Raw genomic sequence first — 19,558 nt, forward strand, 5'->3', positions numbered from 1 at the left:
TATTGTTAGATTGTTTGGCAAACGCACCGGGTAAGTTCTCCTCCCGGATTCCTTGTTTGCAACAAATGATCATGCGGTGGAAAACAACACGGTCAACCTCTGAAAATGAAGAGAATAGGACTGAGGAAACTATCGCAAATTATAAGAACATTTCTCTAGTATGCTTTCTCAGAATGGAGGGGTAATCGCGTTCTTCAGCTATTTCATATCATACCAAAAGCAGGCAGAGCTAGACCAGTTTCATGTATAGTGTGTAATGGTCTAAAAGTCAGCATTTCCTTATAAGGTGCGAACTTGTCAGTTTACATATCGCATTTAAATGGTCACATTTTAGAATGCTCTCGAAACGGAACTTCTTTTGATTGTTTGAGGTAGAAACTTTAGTGGAACTTCAGCATAACCGTTTTTTATCATTCTTTCTTTGAACTGTAGTATACTCTAATTAGTTCCTTTTGAATTGAAACTCCTGTTGGGCAAAAGAGTATAAAATGAATAAAATGGAGATGTTTTAGCTGGTACATATAGAACTCATGATGTTTTGGTTCCGGTTCTGTTTAGTTCAAATTGAATGCAATTAACATACGCCGCGCCGATCACGAATAATATTTCCTGTTTCTGAAAAATGGAGTGAGGGGAGCTAAAGAACGAATAATCTACCGGTGAAATCTCAATAAACTCTGGAATTGACCACGTTAATTCGGGTGAAATCAGTGAAAACGAGTGAATTCAAAGTAAAGGGATTATCTTTACAGTAATTTCTTTTCCCTTCGCGTAAACGGTATCCAACAAAACCAGGTGTTTTTCTAGGAAGTCTTAAAACAACATTAGTTCTATAAAAAATGTCGTGAATTTAAAAGACTAGTCTGAAATGTCATCCTTCATAAATAAGTCACAAAGTACTGATCCAAAAGCAGGAAGATTTCTTTTAACTTAGTGATGAAGTCTGTTGCTGAGTCACACATCCACAGGAAGTATTAACTCAAGCGTACTCATTATCCTGGCACTCAGTGATCGACCTTAGCTCTTTGCTTCCATATTAGAAGACGTTCCAGGCGTGCCAACTAAAGTGAAGTGTCATGATTTAAAAACCGTCCTCAAGAGCATCATGAATTGCCTGACTCAGTGGTGCTGAGCTCTAAACTCATGACCCCGGCCACATATAATTTGACCATAAGTTACTGATTAGAAGAACAACATAATGAGGAACACCTGACTGATGGATGCTGACTTTAAATTTCCTCTAGAGGAACAGGTTATGGGCTCCTGACAGGAATCAATACGACAATGCACACACTAGGACAGCACAAGAAAATCAAAAGAGTGTTGGGTTCAGAACTACCTTTAGTTAATAAAATTCCGAAAATAAGCCATTGGGATTATTTATGAAAAAACAGAGGGTAATTGTAAACTAACCTGGGAACAACCTCGTTCCCAGGTTCTCTCTCCTACCCGTCTCTCTCTCTCTCGCTCGGTAGGGAAGGGTAGGAGAGAACCCTGGGAACGAGGTTGACCTGGGAAAACTAAACGAGCAATGATCATTAAAATGATTGTGGTAAATATGATTTTTGATTATCAAAAAGCATTCTAGTATCTTTAGACTGAGCCAGCCCTAGCAAATATATTTAATGACTTTTAAAGATAGTCATCTACAGCTAGCTTTAAACGAACCTATTTTTAAAAGCACATTAATGGATTTGTGGTCATTTAATTGTCATTTTCCTGTTTTATTTTTCCGGGTCGAATATCAGCAAGCTTTGGAAGTGGTCGCCTAAGTTTGCGACGTTTATTCTGCGATTGTCTTAAGTCACAGACCTCTAGTATTTTAGTAAAGAATTCCACACACTCCTGTCTTTAGCAAATGAACCAATTCAAAGAAAAAAGATTATGTTTAAAGAGATAATAAGTCTAATAATGCTGAGCTCAAACAGGAAGTTTTTAACTCAAGCCTATTTAACAAGCCGTTAGTCAACCTTTGTTTTATGATGTTATGAATATTTACAAATCGAAAAAGTTATATTCTTTTTAATAGGAGCGTCACTTTTTACAATATAGTTACATGATAACTTAAACTATCAATTCTTCAAGTCTAGTTAGTGTTTCCTACTCCCATCCTTCAAGGAGTCGTTTTAAGGTGTGGCCATTAAGGAAAATTTGTACAGGAAATCGTCCTGAAAAGAAAAGATGCTTTCGATTCCGCAATGTTTCAATCAATTGACCCATTTTATAAGAGTTGTGCACTTGATAAAATCATCTTCGACAAATTTTCCTTTTTCCTTATTTGGTTTCTCGGAATTGTATCTTTTCAAATTTTTTTCTATAAAACGGAGCTCATCTTTCTTGCTAAATCAGAACTTTCTTGCTGCAGTGAAGGACCTGAAGATACTAAAAACTCTGAGGTGAGTACCCCAGTAATGATTGTATTTCGTACGAAAAAAGTTAACAGGTCTTTGGCTAAAGAAAATAGATTTCTAAAATAATATTCTTGTTTTTAATAACGAAATTTCCACTGAAAGCACTCATTTTGCGACAGGTTTTAGATCCTTTGAGCTTTATGTTTAGCTCAGTGTTGCACACTTTTATGTTCGATTCGATTTTATGTTCAATAAACAGCCTGTCCGGCACTTTAAAAAAAAACTGAATAAGACTTGCTAAAATTTCTTTCATGTTTAAACAATCAATTGAAACTCTTACGACTATTCTTGTTTTCCTTCATTAAGCCTGTTCAATTCACTTGGCTGTTCATCATGTCAAAACCAAATTTGGGCGTTACTTTATCACCTATGCAGCTCAACCTTTCCTTGGTTTTTCTTTCGATTAAGTTTCTCGTTCTTTACCTAAGGCTGAAAAATCGAAAAAACCTTCAAACCAGTGCAACACTGACAACTTTTCCTGAATTTTTAATTGAGGAATAAAGCTTTTAATTACCTCCAACGTCAGCTTAGTAAGGTGCTTCCTTTTCAGACACAATCGTGAGGGAGAGGAATAATTTTGCGGAAGTTTCCATTAATAACGGTTCGCCAGAAAATTACTTTAAGATAAAAACAACTGAGTTCATGTTTTTTAAGACTATAATTTTAATGGGAAACTTGTGTTGATGAGAGAGTTTCAAAATTTTTCGTATCAATTGATGGCATGCTTTTTGCAGCAACATTTTCGCAGTTTCAATAACCCTATCAAACAATACACACTTTTTGTTTCCTTGGCAATGTTTGTAAACCTCCTGGTCTTCTCAAACTTAACTCAAGAAGGAAAATTAACCGGGTTGCGTTTAATAAAACTTTTGCTTCACGCAAAAATGAAATTTCGGCACCCGATGTTTTCACTTGAATTTAAGTAGTTACATAAGCTTAGCTAAGCTTTCATTTCCGCAAATCAATAAAACAGCGTTAACGTTGTGCGGCAAACTTTGCCCCTAGAATTTCTATCAGTGCTTTTTCCTTTCTTGTATAAATATTTTAGGTTTTTAATTGCCTTTAAGATTCAGAATGGAGCACACTGTATTTGTCATCTTTGTTTTGATCCTTGGAATAACTGTTACCACCTTGGGCTCTCCGATGTCAGACGATCATAAAGACGGCGATCCTGAACTATCTCCAAGGCTTAAGGTATACAAAAACGTTTTTTAAGGAGTTATTTTGCTCGAAATTCCTGTGTGGAAGCTGCATTTTTTTTATTCATCAGAGACCTCTGGCACGGCCTCTGAGCAGTACTGTGGCACAGCTGTGTAGCCGTCTCGTTACCCTTTCAGCAGTTAGTTAAGCTAATTCAATGGTTACTTGTTGTTTTTTGTTTTTGTTTTTTATCAAAATGATAGAATTTTGTTTGATCAGTCTGTATCGCCCATAATGCACCACGAAAAGCATAGTCATTCTTTAACGACAGGAAAAGGGACATTGTTTTTGTTTCGCAAAACAAATAAAAAACGAAAAGTGTGTTTTAACTGTTATTTACCGTTCTCTGAGCCTTCCCCAAATTCCAAAGTTTAGATAAGTGATTCCGCACAATAATTGTTCTAGCTGGTCTAGTGTAGCCGGAAACACTGGGAAAGTTAAATTAATTGGTGCTGTTGCCATTTCATTATTTTGTTTTGCATCTGGCTTGTTCATTTAAACTTTCCGCTAATTCTTATTTTTCCACACTGGTCATCCCATTCAGAAGTATCTCAAATAGGCTATTTTTCAAGGCAGGAGAAGGACAACTGGGGAAATTTAACTTAGAAATGACAAAAGAATTAGGTTAAAAACATGTATATTGACTTTAATTAAAAACCACAAATGTTTCTGTTTGATATAAAGGAAATTGAAGGACTGAGAATGCGTTCAAATCAATCAAAAGTCGCATTGGCAAAGGATGCTGAAAAATCAACAAAAGTCCAGGTGAAGTTATTGTTAGCCGTTCTATTTCTCATTTAATCATACGAGTGATTAACAAAATCGGACGACCGCGTAGCGGGAGTCCGATTTGTTTAATCACAAGTATGATTACAGACCGAATTGGATGACACGAAGTTCTGTTACCAATTAATCATAACTTTAACAAAATTTGTGATATATAGGGCTCTTTTTAAAATCAAAACCAAAGAAATTCCAAGATTTTTTCGCTAGCAATGAAAAAAAAGCCATTTAAGAGCGCGCGTGATGGCGCATACTGTCCAATTACTTATGCATGACGCGTACTGTCCTATTAAACTGTCCAATTAAGGCTGAAATCAGGGCAGTTGAGAACCAATCAGATTTGAGAATTTTGTTATAGTTATGATTACAGACCGAATTGGACTCCACTCAGTCCTGTTACCATTACATACTACTGAGCATATACACACGGGAAAACGCGATACTTATCTTAAACGAAAATTCACGGGTAGCCTGCGAGGCATGTTAATACTATCGATGTATTGGTACCGGAGAAAGAGAAATTCAAGTTAGTTCCAAGGGAAAATATTTCACCCTTCAATGTCAGCGTCTTTGGTTGTCGCCAGCACTACCACTATGGTATAAAGAGAGATCGTATAAAAAAAATAAACTTTGCTTGAACATATTTATCTCGACAGGAACGAAAAGAGCAAAGGACCAAGCGTCAAGAACCAGGTCAGTTGTTCATGTATGACCCCATGAAATGTCCTGAGACACCAGTGCCGTGTCGGGTCTCTAGGCACAGAAGCAAGTGTCCAAGAACCAACACGTAATATACCTTTCATTTCCTTCTTTATTGTGTAACATAGGTCAGGTGTTCATACGTTAATTAATTATTTATTTATTTATTGAGAAGCAATAACAGACCCCATGCAAAGGTCTGCTCCCAAAATACAAAAGAGATCCTCAAAATTTTTTTCGAAATTGTATGGCTTAAGACATCTCGAAGAGTCTTTCGTGTTGGAGCCCAGTATGGACCCAATGGAGGCTGCGAGTTTATATATTATAAATTTGCCGCAAGTGGAAGGTATCTTGAACATATGCCATGCATTTGTAGGGACCGCGGAGCAGGGTTTGGAGTTGTGGGGGGAGGGGGCAGTTAATCTGAACCCGTAAGGGTGAGCCTACTAGGGGATACAGGGGCATGTTTCCCCTGTAAAATTTGATTTTAGGAGTCCTGAAACGGCTAGAAAAGCACCTAAAACTATTATACTTAAATAAAAGTAACGCAAGGCCAAATTTTTAACGATCATATCGCTGCTAAAGTCTGTGAAAGTTGTAACCGAGCTGGTGCTCCTTCAACTGGAAAAGGCAAGATAATTAAAAGGTATAATCGTACCAGTCTCACAATATTTAGGCAGTAAAATAAATCCACCTCCATCAATGACTTGTGCCTTGTTCGAAGTTGTTGCGGATTGGCCGCTTCATCTTCTGACAACTGAGTATCTGTCATTATTGGCTCAAACCTACCACACCACGCTGTTGAATATTTTTAAAAGACGTTTTCTGAACGTTCTTCCCTTTTTATCCCTACCAAAGCCTCTCGTCAGGTTTCGATCAGGTTCCTCATTGCGTGTTTCCAACTTGAAGTTTAAAACAGCATTGATAGAAGAAAGAAGATTCAATAACAAAACCTTCGTAACGTCCCAGTGTAACAAAACCAAACATTCAGGCCTCCTGTTGTTCAATAGGTGGTTAGCGCTACTCTCTCCTCCGCAGAGGCATCTTTGTGTCGTAGGGAGGCTGGGGAGAAAGAAATAGAAAGCGCGCGGGGCACGGTGGGAAGGGGAGAGAGAGAAAAGAGGCTCCCGTCTTTTCCCTCTTCCCATCTCCCCCCCCCCTCCCCCCCTCGCACTTTTTATTTTTCGATTATTGCTATTTTTATTGTGATACCCAGCAAGAGCCTCTGCGGAGGAGAGAGTTAGCGCTAGCCGACGGATAAATCACTATCCAGTGGATAAGTATTAGGGGTGAATCATTTGAGCTATCCGCTAGGTAAAGATTTATCCGAGCGCTATCCACCTTTTGAACTACTGAAGCTGGCGGTAAAACATTGATCCAAAGGCAAATTAATTCTGGAAAGAAACAGAAGTTGTTAACTCCATTATTTTACCGTCAAAAATCCAAGCGTCCTTTCAGTAACAATAAGCCTTATCACGGTTGTCGACGACATCTTTTGACAAGTGGGCAACGGCGTGAGAAATTACAGTGTTTGTATGAGAATCTAATATCGAATAATTTCCCTAAAACGGCGGTTCTGAAAAAAATATGAAGTGTAAACTAAAGCTTTGACTCCTAACGATTCTACTGAAAAAATGTAAGGGCGTAACATGCAGTTACATTCGCTAGAACCACTTTATAAAATTTTCTATACATTTGTCTGTAAAAATTTCTCTTCCGACTAAAATTTTCCGGGAAAAATTGCAGACACCGTGAATATATGGAAAATCTAAAGCAAGCGTTGTGGAGAAATTGAAGCACAGTAACAGCCCCCAAAATTTGTTAGTAAAATCCTTTCCTGTGTAGCTTTATTTAATTCATATATCTTTTTTCAGAACACCCGTTTTACGGAAATTATTCGACATTAGATTCTTCTACAATCACTAATTTCTCACGCGGTTGCCTACTCGTCAAAATGGCGTCGAAAACCGTGATGAGGCCTGGAAGGAACAAAAAGAAAAAACAATAGTATTGCAAAGTTTACAAACCAGAGACCAGATTCCGGACAGTTATGTGTTATCACAGCATGGAATTTTTGTCACTGCAGGCGCAGACGTCCCTCCTGGCGAGACGTCCCTTGCGGCGAGGAGCGAGGAGGGAAGGCTGTATTCGCAGGCTAGCGATTGTGGTGATCGTATAGAAAAAATGCACACCCCTAAACGTTTTTGTTTGGCTTTTTTCACACATAGCTGACATAATCGCAGCGGCTGCACTAACTGTTGGCGTACTTCAAGGGATCTTGGATGGCATCATAGGTGTAGATCGCAAGATAGCCATCGGCATCAAGAATAAAAGCGGATATAGCTGGGGAGCAATTGATATTTACTTGCAACAAGGAGTTACAGATAGGGTCATTCCCCGTAGAGTCGATAATGGTAACTATGAATGTCACGAATTTAGCATGAAAGCGCTTATCGGGGACACTGTTATAATGTCTCCTTTAGGAGACGGGGTGGCCATTTCTACGTAGTCTTCGCCCAATTTGATTAATCACTTTTTGTGCTGGAAGAGAAACAAGTCAGTACGTGCCCCTCCTTCAAATTTTTTTCCATTACTTTAAGTTTTTGTTATGGTTTTAGCTTCTCCCTCTTCTTCTTACTTAGGATTTGAGCGTAACCCATTAAGGTAGCTCAAGCTCGAAATATAAATTTGACCAGAGCGCCGTTGTGTCGAAATATGAGGATTTGTGTGGGAAAACTGATATAGCTTTTTAAGGGGGAAATTCGGCTGTTTGTTTTAGGGGGGACATGGGGCTGATTTAAGAAGGAAAGAAATAAGGGAAGAAAAGGTATACACATAAATGACCAGTTAGTTTGGCATTTGTCTACTAATTATTCTCTTCATATTTTAATTATTAACCTCCCCAAATTCAATTTTCCATTATTTTAAACATTTTCCCCCAAATTTTATTCATCAAAACCATCCAAAAACAGTCGCACATTGAGCCAACGACAACGACCTTATTGAGCATTTTATTATTCAATGAAGTCTTGTCTAGATTTGGAAGAAAAAGAGCAGAAATAACGAAAAACAATGCTGTTGAGTAGAATTCCCCCTTTACTAAAACTGTAAACCAGTATTGAACAAAAACTTAACCAGGTCTAGTTCTCTTTTTGTTTGCCATTTTGCCTGATGTGTGGTTTATTGGTGGCCTTTGGTCCACTCCGAGTTTTGGTTTATATACCAACCCTTTAAAATTAAAGACCCAAAGGTCAGGGGCACCCAACGAGAATATAGTTCAAAACCACTTAACATAGCATTTTTGAACGTAATTTAGTCTTTAAACTGTAGATATAAACATATTTTTATCCCCTAACAATTTTTCATCTGTTCGGATTTCCTAGGTGAAAATCTAGGGATCCGAAAATTATAGGGATCAAAACTTAACTTTTCGAAAATTTCAGTCAGAAAAAAGGCTCCCGAAAATTCTAGATGACCTTTTTAGGGTAAAAATCCGCTTAAAATGGGCAATTGTAGCATTTTTTACATGTTCGAAAATCCTAGGAGAGGCAGGCAAGCAAGAAATTTTATAACAAATGTTCCGAAACTTCTAGATCTCAAATCGTCTTCCGAACAGATGTTTTCCGAAAATTGACGTTGGGTGCCCCTGAAAGGTCGATAAGAATTCACGCAGGACGAAAAGAAACAAAGAACTAAGCGAGGTAGAACCGAGGTAGGTTATTTCACAATGCAACACTTGCCCAAATGTTAACCATATCGGCTTTTCCCCTACAAAACTCCATATTTCGGCTCATATCTCGAGCTTGGGAAAAAACCTCTTCGACAAGTTATGATGTTGTTTTCATGATGTTGATGATAAGTTCATTCAATATCGTAAATGCTCTTGGTTTTTGGCCATCTCAGTTTTAAAAGGAATAACACACAAACTGTGGTTAAAAACATCAGAAATAACAAACGCATTGTGTAACTGACTTTTATAGAGGTCTTTATAATATCGAACTTGACGTTTCGTATCCTTCAACTGACATCTTCAGAATTGACTGTTAAGATGAGTAGTAACTAAACTTAAATAAAAAAAAAAAACAAAGTAAGATAAGTAACTAATTAACGTGAAGGAAAAAACAAATAAATGTGACAGATGAGAAAATTTCCATTTCCAAATTATGCAAACTAGTTTAAGTAAAGCTTTTCGCTGCTTATATTTTCATTTAGGGCTGGTTTTTAAAATCCCTAATAAGGTTATTTTCCAAAACACGCAAAACACACATCGCATCAAGTCTCTTTTCCCCGACAAAGACAGGCTCAACCGTTCTCAAATGTCCAATGTTGTATATAAAGCTAGTTGTTGGGACTGTCTGGATTTCTACATTAGCAAAACCACACGGAGATTGCATGACCGAAAAACTGAACACTTCAAGGCAATCACCAGTATTAACGGTCATTTATCAGCTATTGCAGAACTCGTCACTTCAACTGTTTACAATTTGAAATGGCACCATTTTGACATTTTAGCAAGAGGAAAATCAAATACCGATTGTAAAATCAAGGAGGCTCTTCTTATTAGGGATTTAAAACGAGCCCTAAATGAAAATATAAGCAGCGAAAAGCTTTACTTATACTAGTTTGCATAATTTCATGCAAATTTTCTCATCTGTCACATTTACTTCTTTTTTCCTTCACGGTAATTAGTTACTTAACTTACTTTGTTTTTTTGATTCAAATTTAATTACTACTCATGTTAACGGTCAATTCTGAAGATGTCAGTTGAAGCATACGAAACGTCAAGTTCGATATTATAAAAGTCAGTTATGCAATGCGTTTGTTATCTCTGATGTTTTTAACAGCAGTTTGTGTGTTATTCCTTTTAAGTTTATTCAAGAGCCATAATGACCATTATGGCTCTTAGTTCATAATTTTACTTTAAAAAATAATGTAAAAAGTAAGGGAGAATGCCCGCAGGGTCTAGAGGAGTTAAGTTGATTTTCTTTATGGGTACCTGCAGTTGCCTGCAAACCTCGCTTTAGGTATGTGACTTCCCAAAGGGTAGGATTTTTGCGCCGTTTTGGTTTGAGAACGGGTACACGTAGGGGTCAAACCACCCCCCAAATGTTTCATGAAACCTAATTTTGGTTATTTTCAACATTATTATACTAAACTTGTGGTGTTTGCTCAAATTGATGTCCACTTCAATTTAAGCTGAAGAATTTCTCAAAATGGCACATAGCGGCGTCACAAAGGATGACGTCACAAAACCCAGTAAAGTGAAATTTTTAATTATTAGTTAAAGTGTCTCATCTAAAAGTGGGTTAGCCTGGATTTCTTCCGATTACTTCGAGTCGTTATTACTCCCTCAGTAACGTCTGAATCGACCGGCCGTTAATGCCGCCAGTGACGTCAATACTCCTTTGCTTTAATTCATGCAAAAAGTTAAACACGATTTTTAAGTGGCAAACCAAGAAATATCGTTCGGAAATGTCTACATGATATAGAACGGTTGACAGAATTGCTTTCATGCGTTGCGTGAATTTCTCGAACGTTCTCTACGTTTTTGGATTATTCATGAATAATTAATTAGGGCATGTTTATATTTCAGCATGAGTCAGCAGATTTGCATCATTTACTGAAATTATAAAATATGTCGAAAAGCTACTACTATTCGCCTGTTTGGTATTTTCTAGAACTTTATGTCAAACGGTATACAAGTTCCAAGCGAGTTCTTTTGACGCTCAGGCCACTTAAGGCATGACTATCTAATTAAATATACATATTTTGATAAAATGCTATTTAGAACGGTTTGCTTCTATCAATTATCCTAAAAATTGAACTGCAAATGTAGCTTAATGGCCTTAGCAATATGAGTGCATTTTAGAGGCCCAAATTTTCGTCACGTGACTGACAATTGAGAATTAACGGTCAAAATATTTACTCTAAAATGAGGAAAGGATAATGAGAGAGCAACAAGTTCTTTTAGGTGCATTTCGGAGACTACTAAAAAAGGTTCTTAAAAATTCGCCTTGTATGTGTGTTTACGTTATATAGGAATTGGTAAATAAAAGAAAAAGGGTCACGTGACTTATTAATGAGTTAAATAGCTAATAGGATAAATAACATTTTCAATCGTACAAGGCGAATTTACGATTTACACTGTTTATGTAACATTTTGGTAGTGAAAATTCCTAAGATTAAGATTTGCAACCCTTCCCCGTTTAGGAAAACGTGTTTTGTGACGTCATTGACGAAGCAATATCACGTGTTTTTTTCTTTGAGCCACATGTGTATCTCACTTTTCAGGATTACTGATGGAAGCAAACCGTTCTAAATAGCGTTTAACAAAATATGCATATTTAATTAGATAGTCATGCCTTAAGTGGCCTGAGCGAACTAAGTTTTTTCCCACGAGTCTGGAGTGCTGTGTTTAGTCAAGTGTGACGAAGGTCGATTTTCAAGTTCTCTGTTCACAAGTTGGCGGAAGCCGTAAGATACCTGAAGTTCAAGTGAGTGGTTTGTTATTATTGGGAGAGGCTGTTTAGTTTTCCTTAAGTTCAAGTCAAGTTTTTCGTGGCGGACGCTGTGTTTTAAAGCTCTGTAAAGACTATGTTCCTTTGGTATTAAACTTCCTTGTGTTAATCCGACATCCCTGCGTGCTGATCGTCAGTGAATAATTATCCTCAAAACATTCGAACTCGTAACATTGAGTTTTAGCCAATTCCATGCTCAACGTAATTGACTCCTTACCCATGTCTTACATATCTTTAACCAGTACATGAGACTGCTATGCTGTTTTTGAAGCCAGATGTAAGAAAAATAGAGAATTCTTTTTTCACTGTTTGTTTTGTTAGACTTGTTATTCACCGCTAGTATTTATTGGGTCTAAACGTTTATTCTAAACGTTTAGACCCAAGTCAAATTCAGAAGGATTTGTGTGGACTCGTCAGATCATAACTGGGCTAATATCTCAGAGACAATTTGCCCCGAAATGCTAGTTTTTGGCAAGTAGGCCTCTTGGATGTTGCTCTTTTCAGAATATCCTGACAAATCCCTTAATTTCACAAATTACCACCTTACTCTTACCATATTTCATTTCTTACTATTCCTCCGCATTTACAATTAATCAGTTCCACAACCACGATGCCGAAGTGTACGCTCCATAGCGTCTTGTTATACATAATTATGCGAATGTTTAGACAATCAAAAAATCAATATCACTGCCCGGTTTTCGGGTAGTAGTGACGTCACTGGACGTCATTAACGGCTGGTCGATTCAGACGTTACTGAGAGAAGGAAACGGCTCGAAGCAATCGGATGAAATTCAGGCTAAAAGTGGGTATCAAGGGGAGTAAAACACTGAAAACTGTTCATCGCTACGATTTTTTGTTCCCGAGTTATGGTTAGTTAAAAACAGATCAGTGTTTCCCCCCCGGAACAATAGTTTTCCAAACTTTTTTTGTAAAAGTAATTTCCTCGGTATTTTTTTCTCAGTTTTTTTTCTAGCTGAGCTGGTGTTTTGGTAAAAAAGACTTCTTACTGTCCCTAAAAGCGTATGGTTTTAATTTTTCCATTTTTGCCTCCAGGACAATAATATGGCAAAGTAATTATTGGTCACGTGACCTTTTAATACGTCACAAATCTGCTTTTATGGTTCCAGGAATAACAGAAAATCTTTTTTTTATAATTTTTTTTCCCTTCTTCTTCTACATTTAATACAACCAATGTGCAATGTCCGAATTGCACTACTATTAAGACAAAAAGCCAGTCTAATTTAGGTTTATCACCGAAGGACTTCAAAATGTCATATCTCATCCAGTATTTGTCGTATGTACATACTGCTTTCGGTTTTCAACTTCTCTTGACGCGCTCTGTCTTAAACAGTTGAGAAGTCAAAACAATTCCAAACTTTAAGTTTCATAAAAATTTGACGTCAAAAATTTTGACGTCATATAGTAACACGTTCTACAAACAAGTCTTTTAAAATGATTGGCATGTTGTCTTATATCAACCTACCAAGTTTCGCAAGCAGACGATCAACATCAACAAAGTTATTAAAAATCTCACCAAAAACCCAATTTTAGATGAAACACTTGGGGAGGTGGTTTGGCCCCTACGTGGTATAGATTTTGCCCATTTTGGTCTGCATTCGGTTATGGTTTACGAAGGAACTACGGTTGTGTATCAACGTGCTTGTCGTTTCAATTCCATATAAATAAGAAAGGAAGTGTAATATGCGAATTCGAAACGCATTTTAAGAAATCTTTTTGTTGCGGTTTTAATCTGAGCAATGATGACATAATTTCTTGTTTTATGTAAACATGTAATGTTGCGTTTTGTGACCACCTCCAGGTCTGAAAACGGGTATGGATTTTGGAGGCCAGGTTTGAAAACGGGTGTGGAAAATGACATTTTTTGGTCTGAAATAGGGTCAGGATTTGGAGAACCGGTCGGCGCACTGCACCAAGAACTCATAGAAGTACCCCCCGGGAACCAAACCTCTAATTTGAGTGGACCTAAATTAAGCTAAGATCCGCTGTTGTGTCAGAAGTCGAACTTTGGACGCGTAGGACCAATCAGCTGAATCACACCAAAAAGCAATCTTAAATTAAAATTTTTCCGAACGAGCCTAAATCATATTGTCATACAATTGTTTAATCAGTTACTGTAGTTTAGTTCGTCGCATGTGAAGATGGACGTTTGTCCCGGAGACGATCTTCAGACGTTCTATCCGTCTGAAGCAGACGTACGGATAGAACGTGTTGGACGATCCAAAGTTATCAAGAGACAAACTTAACTGAGCCCGACGTCGAACTTTTTATGAACTTAACTCACTAAGTTTGTTTCGTCTCATGAAAAGTGTGACGTTTGGCCTAGGCCCAGTACGAAAAGTTTCTCTTCATTTGTGATGCTACACGGGACGATTCCCCCCCCCCCCCCCCCCCTTGACGTCGGTTTTTAGGGCAACACAGCGTGGCAATGTTGGAGCAATGTTGTAACCATTCGAAACAATGTTGCAAAATTGTCGTTGCGAGTCGTCTCGTGTAACATCACCTTAAAGATCTTGCATTGAGCATTGAAACTACCAATTGAGCGAGGCCACGAGGTTATATATTTAAACGTTAAGACGTTAGAGAAGTGATAGATGTGTTCAATCGGCGCTCCTCTGGACTCTAAGGTTAGCCATTTTCCTGGCTGCCAACAGAGCTGCCAACTTGTTGGCGTGGATTTGAACAATGGGGAAAAGAGAACAAAAAAATTAGTCTGTAGTACAGTTTGAACTGAATCTGACTCAGCTTTTTCTTGCTTGTGTCTTCGAACTCGTTTCTAGATAAAGCACTGCTTTTCAAAGCACGAAGACAAAAGAACTTCTTTCCAGGTGGAGTATTTGGAGTAATGACGTACTGTATAATCGACAAAACGCTGGCTATCATGTTTTATGTTCCTCATGTTCAAGCTTTTGACAGAAATTGGTGGAATGTTAAGCTTTACAGTGGATATAAAAGGAGCAACTCTCAAATGCTTTACGAAATGTATGAAGATGATAGACCTTTCGAGGGTGATGCCAACTGGCACTATAAAGACCTGGGCCTGGGATCAGAGCTTAGAGCAGCTGGTGCCATGGCTTCCTCTGGTGCAGCTCATCTTATGATTGAAATAAAAAAAAACGTCCCAAATCCCCTCGGATGGCGTGTGGGAAAGAGAAAATGAACAAAAATTCGCGGCAAGCAGCACCGAAAAAGACTTTAAACATTAAGTCATGTATTCCCTTTATTACAATAACGAGTGTTTGTTTTTCTTTAATAAACTGAGATAATCTTAAGTCTAGAGGCCTGGCCAATTTGTATAAACTCCTCTAAAAATATCCTCAGAGTTGTCCTTAAATTTTAAATGCCAAGTTTTGCTTTATGTCAATGATTTTAGTGGGCCTGTTAATGGAAATAGCGAGAACGTTATTCCATGGATCCTACCTATTTGTGGCTTTACGAATCTGTCCTAAATGGTCGACAACGATTTAAAGCTAAAAAGGCCGGGATTTTCCGAGTCAGGGCCAATTAGTAAGTTCAGCATAGCATGAGCATGCCAGTTGCTATGAAAATGCGGTCTATATACTTCTCTATAAAAACCTTAACTTTTATTTATCCTTTCACCCTGCAATTGTTCATTAAATATTTCCTAAAATGTGTGCCAACACAAGGGTATTATAAATTTAAGGTTTCCGAAGAGTGGTATATATAATGCACCGATAATTTTCAAAACTTTGGGCGTCTACAACAATGAAAGGATTCGTGTGGGTGTCTCTACAAAGTTTTCGGCTTTTGGGCAACATCAGACACTCATAAGCATATTGAACAGCAACTAACTACTTCTCATGACCTGTTTTAGGAAAAAAGAAACTGGCTCTAGCTATCTTTAAATCGTAGCACGTAAATCGTTTAGGACAGATTGGTATAGCACAGACGAACAACTGACTCTCAAGTTGCAAATATTACATATTTAGCTTATTACCAGCAGTTTCTATTATTTTGCCATAAGTCAGTAAAGCCGTTTTGAAAAAATGTCTAATGTTTAATCTGACAGAACGAGAAGTTGATTAGTTACTTTGAATTGTATCCAAACTGCTCTAGCCTTTTTTAGATTTTTCGTTTGCGTGTGTGTGTGTGTGTACGTGCGTGCGTGCGTGCGTGCGTGTGTGTGTTTTTGTTTGTCACGATATGGAGCCTATAGCTCCGTATACCACTGTTAGGCAAAAAAAAAGGGAAGGACGGAAGGACCAGTTGAAAACCCTCCATTTTCGTACACTTTTCAAAATAAAAACCTCGAGTTTTTATCCGAGACGTGTTAGCAAGGACTAACTTTTCTTACATTATTTTTTACGATTTTAACTTATTTGTTGAATTGTTAACCTTGATACAAAATAATGCCATCAGTCGACTGGGATTATTTGGACTATACTTAAGTTTGACCAAACATCGTTAGTTACTTTCTATCTACGGTAACTTCATTATAACGTTGTATGCTGCACCGCATTATCTTGGCCTATGTTCTTAATATCTTCTTAAGTTTTTTCCATTTTCAACGGCTTGAACGTTCTTTTAATTTGCTGTTCTAGTTCTAGTGGTCATTTCGCATCGTGTTTTCCACGTTTGTCTTTGAAATTAACGCAGTATCTTTTTTTTAACGTAGAGAATGTGTGCAAAAATCCGTTGAAAACTAATGGTTCTTATTTGACATTAACCGTCGTTAGTGTTGGAGTTCAGTGTGTGAGCATTAATTCAGCTGATCAGAATAAAAGCATACATTCATCCTTTTATGACTCCGTATGAGAATTTTTGTATTAAGAATACGAATTAAAACATGACTCCACTTTTACCATTTAATTCGATCTCCCCGAGGGGAAGGGGGGAGGCATACACATAAGGGAAGTTTGAGCAGGGGTCGAGACAACCCCCGTTTAAAAAATCTGTTTAACAGAGAATAAGATTTAGCAAAAATAATAATAAGATCGTTGGTACCACAATGATTCAGACCCCGCACCACCAATGTTCACACCTTAAAGACGCCAAATAACGCAATTGTATACCCTCTTTAAGACTCAAGACCCAGAAAAACAAATCCTGTTGGGCGGGACATACCCCGCTTTAGGCACCAGTCAGTTGCATTGTCTTCTAAGGGTAAAAACTCTTTAAATGTTCACACCCTCCATCCTTCATATAGAATCATTTTCGCCATTCAAACTTCATTGCATTTGCATTTAGCAAGAGAATTTTAAACTTCACTTTTTGATAGTTTCGAGAATCGTGATATAAAAACTGGCCCGAAACGTGCTGAATATCTTTAACTAACTGACAACAAAATGAGAACGTGATAAAATTATTTCGTCAACATTTGTGAACTTTTGCCCTCTCACCTTTTATGAGCATGTTCCACATGTTACCACAGCTCAGGAGTGAGAATCATTGTAGCGTAACAAAAATCATTATAAGCTGGGTTTTTGTGGCGATTTTAACGGTCGTCACTTGAGAAAATTTTAGAGAAAACAAAGAAAGAACTTAAACTCGCTGGAATGGCGCTGAAAGTGTCAAAAATGCTAAGAACAAAACTAGGAGATAAGGTAAGTATTTCTAAAGTTTTTTTTGGACATCTTAATAATAATCACTAAACATGATAATGTCCACATAAAATTTCTGTTTTCTTACTCTTGAGCTTGTCACCCCTCTGTTATCAGAGTGTAAAGTCTCATTATGATATAATTGCTTAATCGCCCATAAAGGTAAGGAGAAGAAAGAAAATGATCAAAGGTCTTCCTTGTTAATCAGTTTCTGGTTATCATAACTGTAGCAGAAGTACGGAAAACAGTGAGGAAAATACGACACATTTCCAATGATATGGCAACAGACCGTTAATATATTTTTAGCCTTCGTTGCGAGGCAAATGCAGTAATTATGTGTCAGTTAGTAAGATGCCAAAAGGACGTGCGATTTCACTATGTTGACTATATTGTCGAGGGATTCTTAATCCGATCATACGGATTGGCGGATAAATCCTTTAACAGTTTGACACTGTCCGGAAAAAACCTGTTCAACTCTTAACACGACTCCTGAACTCAAGATTTCACTGCACCGAACAACTCCTTCATTGTTATGTGTCAGAGCAGCCAATAAAGACGCGTGTAGCATGAAGCTGGCAAAACTCCAAATGTAAACAACATCCGGGATGTCAACTGAGCTTGTATATTTACTGGAGCATCGAACGTCCCACCCAATTTTACGCAAGAGCCGTGTTTATTACCGATCTTGCACCTCAGTTCCACATCAGTTTCGACTCACCAGTTCCTTCGCCTAAATCATGGCAACCTATATTCCATTAGTCACACCACTGGGCGAATTGCCGGAATTTCCCCGAGGAGGAAAAAATTTACGACCTAAAAATGGAAGGTGGAGGAGTCCCACCAGAAGCGAATGAAGTGTTCGTGTACGTATTTGTCACAACACACGGGGAAGGATCTTTTCAGAGGGGATACTACGAAATTTCTACAAACATGCTGGGAGGACCAGATCTCAAGCAGTACATGAATGTGGCGACAGGGCAAGGCTTGTTGGCCGTTAACTCTGCCAATATGTGGTTTCCTGTTGGAGCTGGCCAGTTGAAGGTAAAGTTGGTCCACCCAGCTGACGCTAAGAAAAGCATTGCAGGGAAGACCGACGAAAAAGATTGGAGCGGAGTGTTCATCATTGGATACCGATAGAGTGTTCGCTAGTTGGAGACCTGATCCGCGCACTTTCAATATTAACCAAGGAGCTGTTAAAACAATATTGTAGTTAACGGAGCAGAACTAATTGCATAAGACAAGGAACAACAACTAAAACGTAGAACTGACGCTCAGTAAGTTTACAGCAGAGGTGGCCAAGAATCAGTGTTTCATAACACGATTCTTTCTGAACAACAAGATATTCACCGACATGTACGCCGTAACACATTTATAAAATAAAACTTGCAATAGAATTTACAATTTGTTTCCTGTTGTTTGTTTATTCATTTCAGGTTCAGAGACATGCCCTTCCGCACACACAGCATTTAAAAGAAACTTAAACCCTGCGTCTCAACCGGGGGGGGGGTACTCCCATACATTACCTATACGGGTATGTGCCGCCCAAAGGGGTCGTGATTTTGAAGCTCCTGATTTAGAACGGGGTATCCATTTCAGAGGCGTTTTCTAGAACGGGGTGTAATATTTCGAACGCACGAAAGCTCCACTTTTGTGTAAGCAGCCATTTGAAATTATTCAAGGACAGATTGCTTTTAAAAATACGGTTCAGCGCGTTAACAAGCAAACCGTTGTACTCTTGTTGCACCCTAGAACGGTGTATAAAAAATTGGCCCATTTCTAGAACGGGGTATCAGTTTTAGGGAGAATTCTAGAACGGGGTATAAAAAATTGGCCCTTTCCTGAACGGGGCATCAATGTTAGGGGAAATTTTTTCCAGAACGGGGTGCCAATTTGGAGTCCCGGGCGGCACATACCCACCCAAAAAATACCCAAGTGCCCCCCCGGGGTCTCAACCCACATATTCTTCACACTGTTCACAATTTACCTCTTTTGGCTCTTCTAAGGAGAGCTCATCTAAATATTGGAACATTTTACTTTTCTTGATTATTTTCTCCACTCACACGACCTTCAATGTTTGAATTAGAATTGGTACGATAGAGAGAGGTTAGATGCTGATCATTGATAGGATTGAAAGGTATAAGGGTACTTCATGTTTAAGAGACCGTATCCATTTTACGGTAAGATGTGTCCACGGATATTGGCATGGCTTTGCATCGTACAAAAAAGGTAATTAGTTTAGGATGACCAGGCCGACCCCCTAATCTATAAAAACACTTCAACCATTTTTAACGCCAGATGCACTTGCAACTTATAGTACTGAAATTCATGAACTTTTGCCTGTTGTGTTAATGGGGGAACGAATTTCTGA

The 19,558-nt window shown here is 38.1% G+C and overlaps 1 long non-coding RNA gene across 1 annotated transcript; it reads left to right on the top strand.

Moving 5' to 3' along the window:
• The first annotated feature begins 2,363 nt into the window (after positions 1–2,363).
• Positions 2,364–4,377, top strand: LOC140941575 (uncharacterized). Its single transcript, XR_012166479.1, has 3 exons — positions 2,364–2,396; positions 3,479–3,605; positions 4,296–4,377. It is a non-coding gene; the product is annotated as an uncharacterized lncRNA (long non-coding RNA).
• Positions 4,378–19,558: the final 15,181 nt, after the last annotated feature.

The sequence above is a fragment of the Porites lutea genome, chromosome 6 (genome assembly GCF_958299795.1).
Source record: "Porites lutea chromosome 6, jaPorLute2.1, whole genome shotgun sequence".
In the NCBI taxonomy this organism is placed as follows: domain Eukaryota; kingdom Metazoa; phylum Cnidaria; class Anthozoa; order Scleractinia; family Poritidae; genus Porites; species Porites lutea.